Source organism: Triticum aestivum, chromosome 2D (assembly GCF_018294505.1).
Source record: "Triticum aestivum cultivar Chinese Spring chromosome 2D, IWGSC CS RefSeq v2.1, whole genome shotgun sequence".
NCBI classification, from domain to species: domain Eukaryota; kingdom Viridiplantae; phylum Streptophyta; class Magnoliopsida; order Poales; family Poaceae; genus Triticum; species Triticum aestivum.
This window is the reverse complement of record NC_057799.1, coordinates 454,814,879-454,830,707: the sequence shown is the minus strand read 5'-3', so window position 1 is coordinate 454,830,707 and position 15,829 is coordinate 454,814,879.

Here is a 15,829-nt window from a genome sequence, read left to right as displayed (position 1 = left end):
TATATCTTTGCCAACTTAGCACTAGTGTAAGTGGTCTTCACTGGGATGAAATGGGCTACCTTCGTTAAGTGATCGACTACAACCCATATAGAGTCATAGCATGAACGAGTCCTGGGCAATCCCGTGATAAAATCCATGCCTAACTTGTCCCACTTCCATTCGGGTATAGGCAATGGCTGTAGCAATCCTGCTGGCTTCTGATGCTCTGCCTTCACTCTCTGACATACATCACATACTGCTACATACTCCACAATATCCTTCTTCATTCCGGTCCACCGGAAAGTGTCCTTCAAATCAAGGTACATCTTGGTATTTCCTGGGTGAATCGAGTACGGCGAATCATGGGCCTCTTGCAGAATCAACATCCTAATCTCCGGGTCATTAGGCACATAAATGCGGTCCTCAAACCATAGGGTATCGTGCTCATCCTCACTGAATCCCTTAGCTTTTCCTTTGCTCATCTTCTCCTTTATCTCGGCAATCTCTTTGTCAGTCTTCTGAGCTTCTCTGATCTTATCTATCAAAGTAGACTGAATCTCCAATGCTACTACATAGCCTCTCGGAACTATCTCCAAACATAGCTCATGAAGATCCTCGGCTAACTCCTTTGGTAACTCTTCGGTCATGAGTGTGTTGACATGGCTCTTGCGGCTCAATGCATCGTCTACTACGTTAGCCTTTCCGGGGTGATAATGCAATCTCATATCATAATACTTAATGAGCTCCAACCATCTACTTTGCCTAAGATTCAACTCCTTCTGCGTGAAAATGTACTTCAAACTCTTGTGATCCGTGTACACCTCACAATGGTTTCCGATGAGAAAATGTCTCCACGTCTTCAACGCATGCACTACGGCTGCTAACTCCAAATCATGTGCAGCATAATTCAACTCATGAGGCTTAAGCTGTCGTGAGGCATACGAAACAACTCTTCCCTCCTGCATAAGCACTGCTCCAAGTCCTCGACGAGAAGCATCACAGTAAACTTCATAATCCTTGCGCTGATCTGGCAGAATCAACACTGGTGATGTAACCAAACGTTTCTTCAACTCCTGGAAACTAGCCTCACATTCCTCAGTCCATTTAAACTTGGTGTCCTTCTTCAATAGCTCCGTCATGGGCTTTGCAATCTTCGAGAAATTCTCAATGAACCTCCGGTAGTATCCTGCGAGTCCAAGAAAACTCCGGATCTCTCCAACTGACGTGGGTGATTCCCAGTTTGTCACAGTGACAACCTTAGTGGGGTCTACTGCTATTCCTTCTCTGGATATAATGTGTCCGAGGAATCCAACTTCCTTCAACCAAAACTCACATTTGCTAAAGTTGGCGTATAACTGATGTTCTCTGAGCTTCTCAAGTACCAAACGCAAATGCTCCTTATGCTCCTCTTCATTCTTTGAGTAGACCAAAATATCATCAATGAACACCATGACGAACTTATCCAAAAACTCCATAAACACCTTGTTCATCAGGTTCATGAAATAGGCAGGTGCGTTAGTCAGACCAAATGAAATAACGGCATACTCGTACAGCCCATACCTGGTGGTAAAAGCCGTCTTAGGTATATCCTGCTCTCGAATCTTCAACTGGTGGTATCCTGATCGCAGATCGATCTTGGAAAATACCTTAGCTCCTTGCAATCAGTCAAACAGATCATTGGTCATCGGCAGTGGGTACATGTTCTTGATGGTCACTTCATTCAATCCTCGATAATCAACAACCATCCTTAACGATCGACCCTTCTTCTCCACTAGAAGTACTGGCGATCCCCAAGGTGAAGAACTTGGGAGAATATAGCCTTTATCAAGTAACTCCTTAATCTGCTTCTTAATCTCCTCCAAATCTTTTGCGGGCATCCTATACAGTCTCTTAGATATTGCCCCTGTGCCTGGCAAAAGCTCAATAAAAAACTCAATGTCTCTATCCGGTGGCATGCTTGGCAACTCCTCTGGAAATACGTCAGGAAAATCCTTCACCACTGGTACTTCCTCCTGTACAACTCCTGATAAGGAATTTACTTGAGTCCTCTTTGGCACATGCCGGGATACATACTTGATCCTTCTTCCTTCCGGCGTGGTAAGCAAAATCGACTTACTGGCGCATTCAATGTTCCCTCCATACTTTGATAACCAATCCATGCCTAATATCAAATCCAGTCCTTGCGATTCCAATACTATTAGGTCCGAGGGAAACACGTAGTTACCAATCCTTAATGGTAACCGATCACACCATAGACTAGCCATGTACTCTGCTCCTGGCGAGGTTACTAACATGGGTGACCTAAGGGCTTGGGTTGGCAATTTATAATTATCCACAAATCCCCTTGACATGTATGAATGCGATGCACCAGTATCAAAAAGAACGATTGCAGTTGGTGACTTAACCAAAAACTTGCCTATTACTGCATCTGGCTGGGCTTCAACCTCCTCCACGCTAACGTGGTTCACCTGTCCTTTGCTGAAAGGATTGGGCTTCTTCCCAGAGCTTCCATTGCCATTTCCATTCTTCACTTCAGGACATTCAATGGCATAATGTCCAGTCTTCTGGCACTTGTTGCAGGTAATGTGGCTCAGTTCCCTCTTGGCTGGGGTTGATGGGTTGGTGCGGTTTTGTCCGTTGCTTCCTCCATTCCCATTACCATTCTTGGGGAGACTATGGTTGTGCGAACGACCTCCTCCATGGGTATGCTGAAAATGTCCTCCCGAGTTCGGGGTAAAACGTGGCTTCTGATGAGCTCCAGAATTGTACTTCCCTTGTCCATACTTCCTCTTGCGGCTTTCAATCTGCTGCTGATTCCCTTCAATCATGAGAGCTCTATCTACCAACTCCTGGTAGTTGTTGAAGGTTGCTACCATCAACTGCATGCTCAGCTCATCATTCAGTCCTTCCAGAAACTTCTCCTGCTTGGCTACATCTGTAGCAATGTCATCTGGGGCATAACGTGCTAGTTTACTAAAGTCCTCCATATACTGGCCTACGGTGCGTCCTCCTTGGCGTAAATTGCGAAACTCACGCTTCTTCATAGCCATAGCTCCTGCTGAAACATGGGCAGTACGGAAAGCTTGCTGAAACTGGTCCCATGTGACAGTGCCGATAGGGTGAGTGGCTGTGAAATTCTCCCACCATGATGCTGCGGGTCCATCAAGCTGATGTGCGGCAAAACGCACCTTCTCCGCATCTGTGCATCCTGCAGTGGTCAACTCCCTTCCCATCTTGCGGAGCCAATCATCTGCAACTACCGGCTCGGTGCTGCTGGAAAACACCGGAGGATTCAGCCTCAAGAAAGGGGCCAAATGGTCAACAGGTGGTGGTGGTGGGTTGTTGTTGTTGTTGCCTTGGTTCTTAACACTTGCATCAGGGCATTCTGCTGCTGAATCAACTGAGTGATCTCTGGTGGGAAAACAAATCCGGTGTCGCGTCTCAGAGGCATCTGATGGGTTTAGAAATGATGAGAATATAGAATAGAATGAGGTCTAGAGAGAAAAGACTACCCATATGCTCATGAGACAAATAAAATCAATATCACTCAAATCAATTTCAAACAAGGCATACAATCGATCTAACTATCATTACAAAGTGCTCGGACTATACTATATACATGGGGGAACACTACTACTGATTATGGTGGTCTACTAGAAATTTTGATCGGTCGAAGACTCCATGATATCTGCTCCAGCTTCATCCTCCAAATCATCTTCACTCGGGTCCGAGTCGGTGTCGTCGATGATGATGTAGTTCTCCGGGCAAGTGCAATCATCGTCTACTCCTCTTGGCGCAGGGTCTCCCATGAAAACTCCTAGCTTCTTTGTCAGGTCGCCATTCTTCTCCAATAATGTTGCGATTTCCTCCTCATATCCATCGTGTGTAGTCTTGAGTTCTTCCTCCAACTCTATGATCTTGGTCATTGCCTTCTTCAGGTCTATCATGCCTGCGCACATCTGGTTCTCCTGGCGACGAATGTGCTGGTTTAACTCCTGGATGAAAGCTGCAATTGATCTATCCTTCCTGGTGCTGATCATCTCCCATTGCTCATCTCGGCACCCACAAATCTGGTAGATAGTATCCTTGAGATCCTTGTGGTAAACTTCTCCAATGTGTCCCATGGTGATGTGGGCTGCCATGCTCTTTCCTAGACTCCAGGTTGGTGCATCAAAGGAAAACTCTATAGGCTCAGTGACGGGCAGGAACGTCCTTCCTGGAACTTGAACCTGAAACATCCAACGCTCCTCTTCGAGTAAAGTGGCGATGTAGGTCCCGGTGAAGCTTGGAATTCCGATGTTCAGGTATCTAGTGACTTCCTTCAAGTGGCGTCCAAAGGGTGTATCTTCATCCGGTTGCGTGAACTTGTTCCTTGCACCCGCCATCCTAAAAGAGTAGAAAAGATGAGGAGTCGGAAATGAGAAGAGAGAGTAGTGATCTAGGGCTTAAGCTTAGTGGTCGTGTCCTACAGTCAGCGTGTACTCTGATACCATCTTGTAGCGACCAGACCTCAAACAGTCTAGTCTCTGTGCATCAGTGTCATCCCTGGATCGGTAATGCTGACACGCACAGTACTCAAAGGATTTATAACAGAGTAGCAATCACACACTTACAATAAATATGGCTTAAGGCCATCTAAATACGACAACAGCGGAAGGCTTGGAAGATAAGCGAGTCCATCAACTCCAACGGCATCACTGAGTATAAGATCACGACCTAAGGCACCTTACTCGTCGTCTGAAAAGTCTGCAACATGAACGTTGCAGCCCGAAAACGGGTCAGCACATGGAATATGCTGGCAATGTAACACATAGAGAGTAATGAACAGAATAATGCTATACTACATGCATATTTGGCTGGTGGAAAGCTCTATGGTTACAATTTTGCGAAAAGCCAATTTTTCCCTACTGCAAAGGAATAAATTTTATTTAACTATCATGGTGGTTGTTAAACATTGAGAAGGTTCACCCAACTCAATCCCAATTAAGTATCATCAGTAACCCAACAAGATTAATTAAAGTAACATGACGAGATTCACATGATAATCCAAGTACTAGATGCTCAAGATGTCCATAACCGGGAACACGCCTAATCATGATTAGTTTGTACACTCTGCAGAGGTTTGTGCACTTTTCCCCACAAGACTCGATCTCCTCCGTTGGGATTCTCGCACTACATGATGTTTGAGAAACGGATGACCGAGACATAGTCTTTCAGAAGCGTTTGCACCTTACGATCGGGTAGACAGTACCACCTACATCCCCTACATCTGCTAGTCTACCACTGTAAGAGTTCACGCGACTTAATCAACTATGCTAGAGCCCATAGTAGCTTGCGGCTGCACACGGAAGTTTCTAGCATGAATAATCTCATGATCCCTTTGAGCTTGGGTGGCGGTCCATAGGAGAATCACACGGTACCCCGGGATTTCCAAAAAACAGGCAACACTGGGTTCCCCAGGTGCCTCAATCCACCCAGATGTGAATTTAAGTTGCCACCTTAAGTAAACCATTAATTAACAATCTCACATCTATTTTTTTCCGACCAGCAACAGTAGGAAAGGCTCCTACTGTGTAATTATATCAAAAAAGGGGTGTGTACAAGGTGAGTATTTACATCATGGGGGGGAGGGGGAGAGGGCAGACCACTTTGGGTCCCACCCAGAAGAACTAAAAAAAGAGGGGGGGGGGTCTAGTGCAAAGAGTTTACAAAATTCCGAACTAGAGACCTATTTGTCTCTTTGACCCTATGCTGCAGAAGTTCAAAATCTTTCTTGAATCTATCAAGCCACGATCGGAAGGAAGGATCTATTGATCTGAAGTGTTTGTTGTTTCGTTCCTTCCAAAGGCTCCACGACGCCACAACAAATTTTTCAAACAGCATGGGCGTGGGGTGGTTTGTTTGTTGGTCTTCAATAGCTTGCACCCTATCCCCGAAAGGTTCCCAGTTGATGTCCAGGGCTTGCCAACATTGCTTACTAAATGAGCACGTGAAAATCATGTGCTCCACTGTTTCCTCGTTGTTGCGCCCACACAGTAGACAGTTGTGGTCATCACCGATGTTGTAGTGGCGTCTTTTCAGCATATTCCGGGTGTTCAGCCTGTCGTGGAGGAGAAGCCATGCAAAGACTTTCAACTTCATAGTACATTTAGATCTCCACAGCCAGTGAAAAACTTTATGAGCGTGGACCTCCCGAAAGTAGAAATGGTAGTAGTCCGTTGATCTGTAAGTAGATTTGCCCCAAACATAGCTCCAGACATCTAAGGTAGAGATCATAGGTTGGAATGATGAAGCGGTCGTTTCAATTTGCCGGACTTCATCAAACACTTGGGGGGAAGTGGCAGGTGAAAAGTCAATCCAAGAGACGTGCTCCCCAAGAAATCACGGACAGAAATATCTTCATTAATTGCGTATGAGTAAGCCCGAGGATGAGAGTCTAGTAGCAGTTGATTAGTCCAGAGATCTTTCCAAAAGAGGGCGGTGGAGCCACACACAATATTAACATGAGAAATGCTTCGAAATGTCAGCGTGAGCTTTAGTATGTCACGCCACCAGAAAGAACCAACCGGATCCATTGCATGTGGGATTTTCTGATCATAGTATGTGTCCCAAGTAAGTTGTACCCATGGAATATCTAGTTTGTTATAAAACTTGTGTAAGAACTTCACGAGGAGAGCTTCATTCTGGATCTTGAGGTTTATGACACCAAGCCCTCCATTCTTCTTAGGTTTACAAACCACGTCCCAGGCAGCAAGCGAGTTGGATCTCTCACCTTGGTCAGGTTTTTTGATCCATAGACATCTTCTCCTGATTTTATCCAGTATCTCAATGAGTTTAGGTGGGAACTTGAGCGTACACATAGCATAAATGAGTAGGGACGTGACTATGGTGTTGAGCAACGTGAGCTTCCTAGCGTACGACATGAGTGAGAGCATGGAGGAAAGATTTCATTCCACAGTACTAACCAGAGGCATAAAGTCAAGAAGTGTTGGTCGGGAGGTGCCTAGGGGCAGGCCAAGGTAAGTGAAAGGCATGGATCCAATAGAGCATCCGAAGATAGAGGCAATATCTGCAGCCAATCTCGGGTCCAAGTGGATGGGTATTAATGTGGATTTATGGAAGTTGATCTTCAGGCCAATAGACTGGGCATAATCAGATAGAATGTTCTTGATGATCACAGCTTGTCTAGGGAATGCAGGCATGAGAAGTAACGTGTCATCGGCGTAATGGACGATCGGATAATCCATATTACCGTTGGAGGGGAAGGGTAGGTGAATCAGACCTCTTCTGAAGGCATCGTTAATAGCTGATTGCAGAAGATCTGCAGCGAGGACAAAAATGAGAGGTGAGAGGGGGTCTCCCTGTCTGACTCCACGTCTGCAGTGAAATTGTCGGCCTGGCACACCATTGAGCAGAATAGAAGAGTGGCCTGAGGAGAAGATCGTTCTGATCCAAGATAACCATTTTTCATTGAAACCCATGTGTTTCATAATGTTAATCATTGCTTCATGCTCAATGGTGTCGAAGGCTTTAGCAAAGTCTAGCTTCAGGAGCACAATTTGTCTTTTGGAGGCTTGGCATTGATGGATATACTGAAAGGTCCAAGCCAGACAATCTTGGATGGACCGCCCTTTGATGAAACCGTATTGGTTGCGATGAATAATGCGTAGGATCACCTTTTGTAGACGATTTGCCAGCAGCTTAGTGATAAGTTTGAGACAACAGTTAAGCAAGGTGATTGGACGAAAGTCATTAACTATGGTTGGTGATCCATTTTTGGGAATGAGAGTAATAAGGCCATCATTAATACTTTGGAGATTAAGATCACCAGCGTGGAATTGAGCACACAGCGTATAGAAGTCTTCCTTGATAATTTGCCAACAAGCTTTAAGAAATAAACCACTAAAACCATCTGGGCCCGAGGCTCGATCCGCAGGCATTTCTTTGACAACCCCATCAATTTCATCCTTTGTAAATGGGTCGGTGAGGTGATCAAGGTTGGCAGTTGGTTGAATAAGAGCCGGAAGATCAAAGCGCATTTGTGTAGGATTGGACGTACCAAGCCTCTCCGTGTATGCATGAAACAACAGAGCTTCTTTGCCCGTATGATCCTCAACCATCAAGCAATCATCAGTTTGGAGTAAAGCCACATTGTTCCTCCTGTACCTCTCAGTGGCAATTGCTTGGAAAAACTTGGTATTTTCATCTCCGAATTTAACCCAACGAATGGTGCAACATTTTTTCCAATACTGTTTTTGATAGTCCAATAGCCTGAGCAGGTGATGTTTGATGATCTTACGGAAGTTGCATTCAGGGTTGGTGAGAGGTCTTATGTTTTCTAGATCGTCCAACTCATTGAATGTTTTATTAGTGTTCTCAATTGCCACAGATAATCTAGAGATATTCTTGCTCCATACTTTGAGCTCTTGACGCAGGAGTTTGAATTTTCGGCAAAGAACCGTGGCCGCATTGGAGGAGTTGATAGGCCGAGACCAAACCGTCTTAACAACATCCATGAATCCAGGATGCAACAACCAATATGCTTCAAATCTGAATACTTTGGCACGGGGGATTTTTGTCTCGATGGTTACCACGCAAGGAGTATGATCTGAAACCGGCTTGCAAAGAGGTTTGACAATTGTATTTGGATAGGTAAGCGTCCAGTGCAAAGAAGTGAGGAACCAGTCGAGTTGTTCTAGCAACGGATCTTGTTGCATATTGCTCCAAGTATACAGGCGTCCTTTGAGTGGTAATTCAATTAGATTGTGTTTACGTATATTATCATTGAAAGTGCACATGTCATTGGGGTCGCCACCAGGTTTGTTACGGTTGTCAGGGCCACGAATGAAGTTGAAATCACCAAGGAGAAGGCAATCATCATTTGATCGAATATCCATGTCATACATCCACTGAATGAAATCCTCCCGGGCCGGACCAGTGCATGGGCCATAAACATTGTATAGAGACCATGACTGTGCAGAAATGGTGCTGCTGAATTTGACACCCAACACAAAATCATTCGAGATGACCACATCACCAGAAAAAACAGAGTTGTTCCAAATAGTAAGGATGCCACCCGAGGCACCTCGAGAGGGAACAAAAGCAAACTTATCTAATCTCTTCGGGCAACAAGATTTAATAAACGCCAGATCAACAAGAGGTTTTTTAGTTTCCTGAAGGCAAACTATGGTGCAACCACTGACAGAGATAGCATTAGAGAGAGCTATAAGTTTTTTGTTTGAATTTAAACCACGAACATTCCAACAGAGTACATTCCAGTTACGCAAAAGGGGCATAGTGAAGAACCAGGAAATTACTCCAAGGAGGTAGCTTCCTCCCCGTCAGTCGCTACCTGATCGTCAGGGATTGCAGCAGCGAGCAACGCCTCTTCCGTGAGCTCAGAGGGAGGCACAGCACATCGGTTGATGCCGATCTCCTGCATCGTGCAAAGGGGTGTGGGAGGAGGGGCTTGGACAGGTAGAGGCGCAGAAGAGCTTGAAGCAGCATATGGAGCCTATCTTGGCTTGACCTTGGAAGCAGGAGCTCGAACATCAGAAATCTGTGGCACTCTGAAACCATCATATCTAGTGGAGCGAGTACTGCGCCTAACTTCAGTAGTGACCAGTGGAACCTGATACTTGGAGCGACGAGTGCGAGCCGGAGATGGGCCTGGATCTGGTAACACTTGGGCCAAGCCCAAATCAGTTACCTCACAGGCTTGAGTCATAGCAAGAGGCCCAGAGGTTGAACTTTCAGTTGGCGCCATAGCAGTATCCTCCTCCTCCGCAGCAGTAACAGACACATCTGCCAGTGGGTGTAACACAACTTCTTCAGAGGGGGCTTCTTCATCAGACAAGAGCTCAGAGATCTGAACTGAAGAAGGCCTTGGGGGCTTTGTTCAGGATACGTGTAGAGAGACGAACTGAAAACCTAGCATCAGCAGTGCCCACTTGGAATTCCGTGGTGGGGACAGTTGTTTGTAGAGCAAGCGGGGGTAAACCATATCCAGCGGTCCACGGGCCATAAGCAGCAACAACAAACAAAATAGAGCTAGAAAGGTATGCCGTAAATGTGTTGCGGGGAATTATGTCATTCATGAACACATTGGTCAGATCATTACCTTCCACAGAAATGCTAACACGAAGATTATCAGCAGAGACAGCAATATCAACAGCAATGACTTCATGTCTAGTAGGAAGCACCAGCATAGTATTGTCAGGCCCGTCAGCAGCTTGGACTGACCCAGTAGTGCTGCCGTGAGAACTTGACTCCCAAGCAGAGTTCAGACTGTCCGAAATGTTGTCTTCAGGCAGAATGCCATCTTGAACGCGCAAACCCTGAGCCGCTAACCAAGCTTGAAAGTTAACCAGGGCGGCAGACAGTTGAGGCGCGGGAGGTTCAGGCCAAGCATCCCACTGGGCATGTTGAGGAGCATCTGGATGTGCAGCATTGTGAGGGCCATTCTCATTGGCAACACCATTCTGAATCAGCCAGTTTTGTAACTGTTGTTGGTAGAGTTGCTCGGCAGTAAGGGCGTCCCGAACATGGGGTGAGGGACACCATTGACAGGCGGTGGTTCTTCATCTGCAACAGGATACACTCACCATTGACAATCTCACATCTGTCATGGATACACTCACCCAATCCACGTCTACTAGCATAGCATGGCAATATAAGCAAACGTAGAGGTAACTCCCAAGGGTTTGATAATAAAACAGGTAATAGGTACTACCTCATCTACTTCCCAAAACCCACAATTTAATCAGATCCTAATCATGCAATTGTCTGAGGGTTGATCTAATGCAATAAAACTGGGTGGTAAAGAGATATGATCAAAGTGTTACTTGCCTTGCTGATGATCCGTAAAACCTAGAGATTCGAAGTAGCAAGCGGCGCACTCCGGGTACTCTATCGCAAACAAACAAGCATACAATAAGCACTCATCTAATGCACAAGTAAAACTCAAATAAGAGATCTAACCAGAAATTTCAACTTAAGAACTCCGGTTTGCAAAAAGAATCAAATCAAACGAAGCAACGAAAGTCAAACGGCGAAAGAAACAAGCTTCGTTTACTAATCTGGATCTAAGACAAATTTTACAGTAGCAAAAACTTGTTTAAGTTGATTAAACGGAAAGAGGGTTTTGAGATGAAACTCTAGGCGCTTGAATCGCCTAATTCCGATAAACGAGCGAAAAGTTATACTAGAAAGAAAAACAGATCGGAAATCGCGATCAGAAATAATCACGGAAAATCCGAGAAAAAAGAAAAACGGACGAACAGGCTAACGAACGAACGTTCCATGTCTGCGGCTAAACGACGAAATCCGTTCGTTAAAACGAACGTACGAATGGGCGTTCGCTAAATAAACTAAATCGGAAAAAATGAAACAGACCGATCTATTAAAAACAGATCTATAGGTTTTTTTTTTAACGAACGAAAAACCGGGCGGTTTTCCCGCGGAAACCGGCGGCGGCGGGGCGGTCAACCTCGGGCGGCGAGTCAGCGGCGGCGGGGCGGCTCCGGCGTCGGGCGGGTCGGCGGCGGGGCTCCGGTGGGCGGCGGGTAGGGGCGGCGGCGGCGGCGGGGCGGCGCTAGGGTTTGGGGCGGCGGGGCGGCTCGGGCTGGGCTGCGGGGCTCGTCCTCCCGGCTTATAAAGGCCCGTCGGGCCAGAGTCCTAGCCGGACACGGCCCGGTAGGTCGCTTCGTTTTTTTTAAATAATTTCGCGCAGAAAAATAAACAAAAGAAATACTAAACGGACTCCAAAAATCCCGAAATAAATTTTCCCCGACTTCTAAAATCAAGCCAGACAAGAAGAACATTTATTTGGGGCATAAAATGCAATTTTGAAAAACGCACATTTTTCCTAAATTAAAATAAAATAGCGAGAAACTCCAAAATAAAATCTTATTTGATTTTTTAATTAAATCCTCAATATTCCTTTGTTTTGGGAAAGTCATTTTATACCCTCTCTCTTATTTTTATAATTGGAATAATTGAAGGTAAAATAAATAAAATCAAATGATCCTATTTTGAAAATTTGAGAAAACACAAATATGAAAATAACGAAATCCCCAACTCTCTCCGTGGGTCCTTAAGTTGCGTAGAATTTCTAGGATCGAGCCAAAATGCAATAAAAATATGATATGCAATGATGATCTAATGTATAACATTCCAAATTGAAAATTTGGGATGTTACAGGGGTGTACAGCAAGGATGATTGTGGTAAACTAAAAAGCAAAGACTCATATCATACAAGACGCTCCAAGCAAAACACATATCATGTGGTGAATAAAAATATAGCTCCAAGTAAAGTTACCGATAGACGAAGACGAAAGAGGGGATGCCTTCCGGGGCATCCCCAAGCTTAGGCTTTTGGTTGTCCTTGAATATCTTGGGGTGCCATGGGCATCCTCAAGCTTGGGCTCTTGCCACTCCTTATTCCATAGTCCATCAAATCTTTACCCAAAACTTGAAAACTTCACGACACAAAACTCAACAGGAAAATCTCATAAGCTTCGTTAGTGCAAGAAAGAAAAACCACCACATAAGGTACTGTAATGAACTCATTCTTTATTTATATTGTTGTTAAACCTACTGTATTCCAACTTCTCTATGGTTCATACCCCCCTCCCCCGATACTAGCCATAGATGCATCAAAATAAGCAAACAACACACGAAAAACAGAATCTGTCAAAAACAGAATAGTCTGTAGCACTCTGTAACTTTCGAATACTTCTGGAACTCTAAAAATCCTACCAAAATAGGAAGTCCTGGGCAATTTGTCTGTTGATCTACTGCAACATAAATCAACGCAAAAGCACATTTCTGTGATTTATTAAAATTATTCTCGTGCGTGCAAAAGTTTCTGTTTTTCAGCAGAATCAAATTAACTATCACCGTAGGTTATCCTATAGGTTCTACTTGGCACAAACACTAATTAAAACATAAAACCACATCTAAACAGAAGCTAGATGAATTATTTATTACTAAACAGAAGCAAAAAGAAAGGAACAAAAATAAAATTAGGTTGCCTCCCAACAAGCGCTATCATTTAACGCCCCTAGCTAGGCATAAAAGTGAGAATAGATCTAAGTATTGCCATCTTTGGTATTCAAATCTTCAGTAGATTACTTATAACCCTTAGGACTTTTTTTATTTTTAGCAATGATTACACTCCTAGGCAAGAAATCAAGAAATTCATTTGTAGCAAAAGGTTCCTTTATGATAGAGAGACAATTGGGATAAACACTTATTTATTTGAGATCTGCATTTTCCTTATTAGAAGATTCACCCTTATTTTTAGGAACATAAATAAGTTTGGCAATTTTGGTAGGAGGAGTTGGAGTATTTTTCACGGATGAAAAGGCAGACCCTAAGTTGGTAATAATATCCTCAAGTTTACCGATTCTCGTAGAATCTAGATCTATTCTTTCGTTAACTATAGGTTCTTTCTCTTTAAAAAAATTCAAAGTAACTCCAACCCTAGATCAATATTGGGTAATTTGGTTATGGATCTTTTCATCCAAATTTTCAATCAACTCAATAGTGGCAACTTTATTTTCAATAATTTCAAGCCTTTGCATCACATGTTCTAGAGTTAAAATAGTCCCATTAACCAAGAGAGGAGGTGGACCAAACAAATCCAACATAGCATTATAAGCATCAAAGGTAGGGCTATCCAAAAAATTCCCTCCGGTAATGGTTTCAAAAATGCATCTATTCCAAGGAGTAATGCCTACATAAAAATTGCGAAGAAGAACAGAAGTAGAAAGCTTCCTAGTAGATCTATTTTGAGAATTGCAAATTCTATGCCAAGCATCTTTTAGATTTTCTCCCTCCCTTTGCTTAGAATTAAGAACTTCATGCTCGGGAGTAATAACGAGGATAGGAGGACTAGCCATAACGACGAGCACACAAGAGACAAGCGAAAAAGAGAGAGGAGAACGGGAAAGAGAGGGCGAATAAAATGGCAAGGGTGAAGTGGGGAAGAGGAAAACGAGAGGCAAATGGCAAATAATGTAATGCGAGGGAGATAAGTTTGTGATGGGTACTTGGTATGTCTTGAATTGAGCGAAAACCTCCCCGGCAACGGCGCCAAAAATCCTTCTTGCTACCTCTTGAGCACTGCGTTGGTTTTCCCTTGAAGAGGAAAGGATGATGCAGCAAAGTAGCGTAAGTATTTCCCTAGTTGTTGAGAACCAAGGTATCAATCCAGTAGGAGGCTCCTCAAAAGTCCCTCGTACCTACACAAACAAATAAGAACCTCGCAACCAACGCGATAAAGGGGTTGTCAATCCCTTCACGGAAACTTGCGAAAGTGAGATCTGATAGAGATAATAAGATAAGATATATATTTTTGGTATTTTTATGATATAGATTGGAAAGTAAAGATTGCAAATAAAAGTAGACTGGAAACTTATATGATAAAAGATAGACCCGGGGGCCATAGGTTTCACTAGTGGCTTCTCTCAAGATAGCATAAGTATTACAGTGGGTGAACAAATTACTGTCGAGCAATTGATAGAAAAGTGCATAGTTATGAGAATATCTAGGCATGATCATGTATATAGGCATCACGTCCGCAACAAGTAGATCGAAACGATTCTGCATCTACTACTATTACTCCACACATCGACCGACTCCTGCATACATCAAGAGTATTAAGTTCATAAGAACAGAGTAACGCATTAAGCAAGATGACATGATGTAGAAGGATAAACTCAAATAATATGATATAAACCCCATCTTTTTATCCTCGATGGCAACAATACAATACGTGCCTTGCTGCCCCTGCTGTCACTGGGAAAGGACAGCGCAAGATTGAACCCAAAGCTAAGCACTTCTCCCATCGCAAGAAATATCAATCTAGTAGGCCAAACCAAACTGATAATTCGAAGAGGCTTGCAAAGATAACCAATCACACGTAAAAGAATTCAGAGGAGATTCAATTATTTCTCATAGATAAACTTCATCATAAACCCACAATTCATCGGATCTCGACAAACACACTGCAAAAAGAGTTACATCGAATAGATCTCCAAGAAGATCGAGGAGAACTTTGTATTGAGATTCAAAGAGAGAGAAGAATCCATCTAGCTAATAACTATGGACCCGAAGGTCTGTGGTAAACTACTCACAACTCATCGGAGAGGCCTTCGAGATGATGTAGAGGCCCTCCATGGTCGATTCCCCCTCTGGCGGAGCGCCGGCGAAGGCTCCAAGATGGGATCTCGCGGATACAGAAGGTTGCGGCGGTGGAAATAGTTTTTCGTGGTGCTCCTAGATGTTTTCAGGGTACGGGAGTATATATAGGCGAAGGAGGTAGGTCTGGGAGCCACGAGGGGCCCACGAGGGTGGGGCGCGCACACCCCCCTAGGGCGCGCCCTCCTGCCTCATGGCCGCCTCGGCTGCTTCTTGACGTCCACTCCAAGTCTCCTGGATTGCGTTTGTTCCAAAAATATCGCTCCCGAAGGTTTCATTCCGTTTGGACTCCATTTGATATTCCTTTTCTTTGAAACACTGAAATAGGCAAAAAAAACAGCAATTCGGGCTGGGCCTCTGGTTAGTAGGTTAGTACCAAATATGATATAAAAGTGTAAAGTAAAGCCCATAAACATCCAAAACGGGTAATATAATAGCATGGAACAATCAAAAATTATAGATACGTTGGAGACGTATCACCGGCTTAGAGAAACCGGAACACCCCGTATTCTAGCCCAGATATCAAGTCTTCTAGAATACAGCACTGCTTGACATAGAACAAGTCAGCTCTTATTACAAAGGATAATGGTACAAGGGTCTGATGTTACAAAGGACACATCAGCATGGCGACACTATGCTTGCTAAG